Below are 7,004 nucleotides of genomic sequence, written 5' to 3'. Positions count from 1 at the left end.
TGCAAACGCTACTTCCTAGCAAGGAAGTGTAGCATTTACAATCTTTTGAAGTGAATACGAGGTATACAAGACACTTGGCAATTAATATTGTATCTTATCATGAAACATAGAAATGAGATGCGATGTCGCGTTTTAAGAAGCATTAGAACTCTACTGCTACGATACGTAGACATCTGCAGACGCTATTTCCTAGCAAGAAAGTGTCGCATTTACATTCTTCTAAGGTGAATATAAGGTATACATAGCACTCCACAATAAATAATATATCTTAATGTGAAACATAGAAATGAGATGCAATATCGCGTTTTAAGAAGCATTAGAACTCTAATGCTACGATACGTAGACATCTGCCAACGCAATTTCCTAGCAAGGAAGTGTCGCATTTACATTCTTTTGAAGCGAATACGAGGTATACATAACACTGCACAATGAATATTATATCTTATCATGAAACATGGAAATGAGATGCGATATCGCGATTTAAGCAGCATTAGAAAACTATTGCTTCGATACGTAGACACCTGCAAACGCTATTTCCTAGCCAGGAAGTGTCGCATTTACATTCTTTTGAATTGAATACGAGGTATACTTGACACTTCACAATGAATATTATATATTATCATGAAACATAGTAGTGACATGCGATATCGCGATTTAAGAAGCATTACAAACCCATTGCTTCGATACGTAGACATCTGCAAACGCTATTTCCTAGCAAGGAAGTGTCGCATTTACATTCATTTAAAGTGAATCCAAGGTATACATGACACATCGCAATTAATACTATATCTTATCATGAAACATAGAAATGAGATGCGATATCGCGAATTAGGAAGCATTAGAACTCTATTGCTTCTATACGTGGATATCTGGAAATGTTATTTCCTAGAAAGGAAGTGTCGCATTTACATTCATTTAAAGTGTGGACGAGGAATACATAACAATTCGCAATGAATATTATATATTATCGTGAGACATAGAAATGCGATGCGATGTCACGTTTTAGGAAGCATTAGAACTCTATTGCTTCGAGACGTAGATATCTGCAAACGCTATTTCCTAGGTAGGAAGTGTGGCATTTACATTCATTTAAAGTCTAGACGAGGAATACGTAACACTTCGCAATGAATATTATATATTACCATAAGACATAGAAATGATATGCGATTTCTCGTTTTAAGAAGCATTAGAACTCTATTGCTTCGATACGGAGACATCTGCGATCGCTATTTCCTAGCGAGGAAAGGTCGCATTTACATTCTTTTGTAGTAAGTACGAGGTATACATACCACTGCACAATGAATATTATATCTTATCATGAGACCTAGAAATGAGATGTAATATCGCGTTTTACGAAGCACTAGAAAAATATTGTTTCGATACGTAGACATCTGGAAACGCAATTTCCTAGCAAGGAAGTGTCACATTTACATTCATTTGAAGTGTATGCGAGGTATACGTAACACTTCGCAATGAATGTTATATCTTATCATGAAACATAGGAATGAGATGCGACACCTCGTTTTAAGAAGCATTAGAACTCTATTGCTACGATACGTAGACATCAGCAAACTCTATTTCCTAGCAAGGAAGTGTCGCATTTACATTCATTTGAAGTGTATGCGAGGTATACATAACACTTCGCAATGAATATTATATGTTGTCATGAAACATAGAAATGAGATGCGATATCTCGTTTTAAGAAGCATTATAACACGCTTGCTACGATACGTAGACATCTGCAAACTCTATTTCCTAGCATGGAAGTATCGCATTTACATTCATTTGAAGTGAATACGAGGAATACATGAAACTTCGCAATGAATATTATATCTTACCATGAAACATAGAAATGTGATATGATATCACGTTTTAAGAAGCATTAGAACTCTATTGCTACGATGCGTAGACATCTGCAAACGTTATTTGCTAGCAAGGATGTGTCGCATTTACAGACATTTGAAGTGTATGCGATGTATACGTGACACTTCGCAATAAATATTATATCTTATCATGAAACATAGAAATGAGATGCGATATCGCGTTTTGAGATGCAATAGAAATATAATGCTACGATACGCAGAAATCTGCAAACGCTATTTCCTAGCAAGGAAGTGTCGCATTAACATTCTTTTGAAGTGTATGCGAGGTATACATAACACTTCGCAATGAATATTATATGTTGTCACGAAACATAGAAATGAGATGCGATATCTCGTTTTAAGAAGCATTATAACACGCTTGCTACGATACGTAGACATCTGCAAACTCTATTTCCTAGCAAGGAAGTGTCGCATTTACATTCTTTTGAAGTGAATGCGAGGTATACATGACACTTCGCAATTAATATTATATCTTATCATGAAACATGGAAATGAGATGCGATATCCCGTTTCAAGAAGCATTAGAACTCTATTGCTTCGATACGTAGACATCTGCAATCGCTACTTCCTAGCAAGGAACTGTCGCATTTACATTCATTTGAAGTGTATGCGAGGTATACATAACACTTCGCAATGAATATTATATCTTATCGTGAAACATAGATATGAGATGCGGTATCGCGTTTTGAGATGCAATAGAAATATAATGCTACGATACGCAGAAATCTGCAAACGCTATTTCCTAGCAAGGAAGTGTCGCATTAACATTCTTTTGAAGTGTATGCGAGGTATACATAACACTTCGCAAAGAATATTATATGTTGTCACGAAACATAGAAATGAGATGCGATATCTCGTTTTAAGAAGAATTATAACATGCTTGCTACGATACGTAGACATCTGCAAACTCTATTTCCTAGCAAGGAAGTGTTGCATTTACATTCTTTTGAAGTGAATGCGAGGTATACATGACACTTCGCAATTAATATTATATCTTATCATGAAACATGGAAATGTTATGCGATATCGCGTTTTAAGAAGCATTAGAACACTATTGCTACGATACGTATACATATGGAGACCCTATTTCCTAGCAAGGAAGTGTCGCATTCACATTCTTCTGAACTGAATACGAGGTATTCTTAACACTTCACAATGAAAATTATATCTTATAATGAAACATAGAAATGAGATGCGATATCGCGTTTTAAGTAGCATCAGAACTCTATTGCTACGATACGTAGACATCTGCAAACGCTATTTCCAAGAGAGGAAGTGTCGCATTTACATACATTTGAAGTGAATACGAGGTATACATGACACTTCGCAATGGATATTATATCTTATCATGAAACATAGAAATGAGAATCGATATCGCGTATTAAGAAGCATTAGAACTCTATTACTTCGATACGTAGACATCTGCAAACGCTATTTAATAGCAAGGAAGTGTCGGATTTACATTCTTTTGAAGTGAATACGAGGCATACATGACACGTCGCAATGAATAATATAACTTATCATGGCACATAGAAACGAAATGCGATATCTCGTTTTAGGAAGCATTAGAACTCTATTGCTTCGATACGTAGACATCTGCAAACGCTACTTCCTAGCAAGGAAGTGTCGCACTTACATTTTTTTGAAAGGAATACGTGGTATGCATGACACTTGGCAGTGAATATTACATCTTATCACGAAACATAGAAATGAGATGCGATATCGCTTTTTAAGAAGCGTTAGAACGCTACTGCTACGATACGTAGACATCTGCAAACGCTATTTCATAGAAAGGATGCGCCGCACTCGTATTCTTTTGAAGTGAATAGAGGTATACATAACACTCCACATCGAATATTATTTCTTATCACGAAACATAGAAATGAGATGAGATATGGCTATTTAAGAAGCATTAGAACACTATTGCTTCGATACGTAGACATCTGCAAACGTAACTTCCCAGCAAGGAAGTGTCGCGTTTACATTCATTTGAAGTGTATGCGAGGTATACATATCACTGCACAATGAATATTATATCTTATCATGAAACATAGAAATGAGATGCGATATTGCGTTTTAAGAAGCATTAGAAATCTATTTCTTCGATACGTAGACATCTGCAAACGCTATTTCCTAACAAGGAAGTGTCTCATTTACATTCATTTGAAGTGTATGCGAGGTATTAATGACACTTCGCAATGAATATTATATCTTATCATGAAACATAGAAATGAGATGCGATATCGCGATTTAAGAAGCATTAGGGCTCCAATGCTACGATACGTAGACATCTGCAAACGCTATTTCTTAGCAAGGAACTGTGGCATTTACATTCTTTTGATGTGAATACGAGGTGTACATCACACACCACAATGAATATAATATCTTATCATGAAACATAGGATTGAGATGCGATATCACGATTTAAAAAGCATTAGAACCCTATTGCTGCGAAACGTAGATATCTGGGAACGACAGTTAACAGAAAGGAAGTGTCGCATTTACATTCTTTTGAAGTGAATACGAGGTATACATAAAACTCCACAATGAATATTACATCTTATCACGATACAGAAATGGGATGCGATTTCGCGATTTAAGAAGAATTAGAACTCTATTGCTTCGATACGCAGACATCTGCAAACGCTATTTCCTAGCAAGGAAGTGTCGCATTTACATTCTTTTGAAGTGAATGCGAGATAAACATAACACTCCACAATGAATATTATATCTTATCACGAAACATAGAAATGAGATGCGATATCGCGTTTTAAGTAGCTTTAGAACCCTATTTCTTCGATACTGAGACATTTGCATTCACTATTTCCTAGCAAGGAAGATTCGCATTTACATTCTTTTGAAGCGAATACGAGGTATACATAACACTCCAAAATGAATATTATATCTTATCATGAAACATAGAAATGAGATGCGATATGACGATTTAAGAAGCATTAGAACTCTATTGCTTCGATACGCAGACATCTGCAAACGCTATTTCCAAGCAAGGAAGTGTCGCATTTACATTCTTAGGAAGTGTAGACGAGGTATACATAACACTCCACAATGAATACTATATCTTATCATGAAGCATAGAAATGAGGAGCGATTTCCCGTTTTAAGAAGCATTAGAACTCTATTGCTTCGATGCGTAGACATGTGCCATCGCTACTTCCAAGCAAGGAAGTGTCGCATTGACATTCATATGAAGTGTATGCGAGGTATTGAAGACACTTCTCAATGAAGATTATATCTTATCATGAAACATAGATGAGTTGCGATATCGCGTTCTAAAAGGAATAGGACTCTAATGCTACGATACGTAGACATCTGCAAACGAAATATCCTAGCAAGGCAGAGTCGCATTTACATTCTATTGAACTGAATACGAGGTATACATAACACTACACAATGAATATTATATCTTATCATAAAACGTAGAAATGAGATGCGATATCGCGATATAAGAAGCATTAGAACTCTATTGCTACGATACGTAGATATCTGCAAACGCTATTTCCTAGCAAGGAAGTGTCGTATTTACATGCTTTTGGAGAGAATACGAAGTATACATGACACTCCGCAATGAGTATTATATCTTATCCTAATACAGAAATGAGGTGCTATATCTCGTTTTAAGAGGCATTAGAACCCTATTGCTACGATACGTAGACATCTGCAAACGCTATTTCCAAGCAAGGAAGTGTCGCATTTACATTCATTTGAAGTGTAGACGAGATATACATAACACTGCACAATGAATATTATATTTTATCATGAAACGTGGAAGTGAGATGCGATATCGCGATTTATGATGCATTGGAACTCTATTGCTTCGATACGTAGACATCAGCAAACGCTATTTCCAAGCAAGGAAGTGAAGCATTTACATTAATTTGAAGTGTATGCGAGGTATACAAGAAACTTCGCAATGAATATTATATCATGTCATGAAACATAGAAATGAGATGCGATATCTCGTTTTAAGAAGCATTAGAACTCCGTTGCTTCGATACGTAGACATCTGCCAACGCTATTTCCTAGCAAGGAAGAGTCGCATTTACATTCATTTGAAGTGAATACGAGGAATACATAACACCGCACAATGAATACTATGTCTTATAGTGAGATTACGAAATGAGATGCTATATCGCGATTTGAGAAGCATTAGAAACCCATTAATATGATACGTAGACATCTGCCATCGCTATATCCTAACAAGGAAGTGTCGCATTTACAATCATTTGAAGTGTATGCGAGGTATACATGACACTTCGCAACGAATGTTATATCTTATCCTAAAACATAGAGATGAGATGCGATATCGCGTTTTAAGAAGCATTAGAACTCTATTGCTACGATACGTAGACATCTGCAAACACTACTTCCTAGCAATGAAATGTCGCATTTACATTCTTTTGAAGTGAATACGTGGTATACATGACACTTCGCAATGAATATTATATCTTATCATGAGACATAGATGTGAGATGCGATATCACGTCTTAAGAAGCATTAGAATTCTATTGTTTCGATACGTAGACATGTGGAAACGCTATTTCTTTGGAAGGAATTGTCGCATTTACATTCTCTTCAAATGAATACGAGGTATACATGAACTTTCGCATATGACGATTTAAGAAGCATCAGAACTCTATTGCTTCGATACGTAGACATCTGGAAGCGCTATTTCCTAGCAAGGAAGTGTCGCATTTACAATCTTTTTAAGTGTAGGCGGGATATACATAGCCCTCCTCAATGAATATTGTGTCTTATCATGAAACATAGAAATGAGATGCGATATTTTGTTTAAGAAGAATTAGAACGCTATTTCTTCGATACGTAAACATCTGCTAAGGCTATTTCCTAGCAAAGAAGTGTCGCATTTACATTCATTTGAAGTGTACGCGAGGTATACATAACTCTTCGCAATGAATGTTATATCTTATCATGAAACATAGGAATGAGATGCGGCACCTCGTTTTAAGAAGCATTAGAACTATACTGCTACGATACGGAGACATTTGCAATCGCTATTTCCTAGCAAGGAAACGTATCATTTACATTCATTTTAAGTGAATACGAGGTATACATGACTCTTCGCAATGAATATTATATCTT

This window comes from Xylocopa sonorina, unplaced genomic scaffold, assembly GCF_050948175.1.
Source record: "Xylocopa sonorina isolate GNS202 unplaced genomic scaffold, iyXylSono1_principal scaffold0024, whole genome shotgun sequence".
NCBI lineage: Eukaryota > Metazoa > Arthropoda > Insecta > Hymenoptera > Apidae > Xylocopa > Xylocopa sonorina.
The sequence above is the reverse complement of the archived record's forward strand: the minus strand, read 5'-3'. Positions refer to the sequence as shown.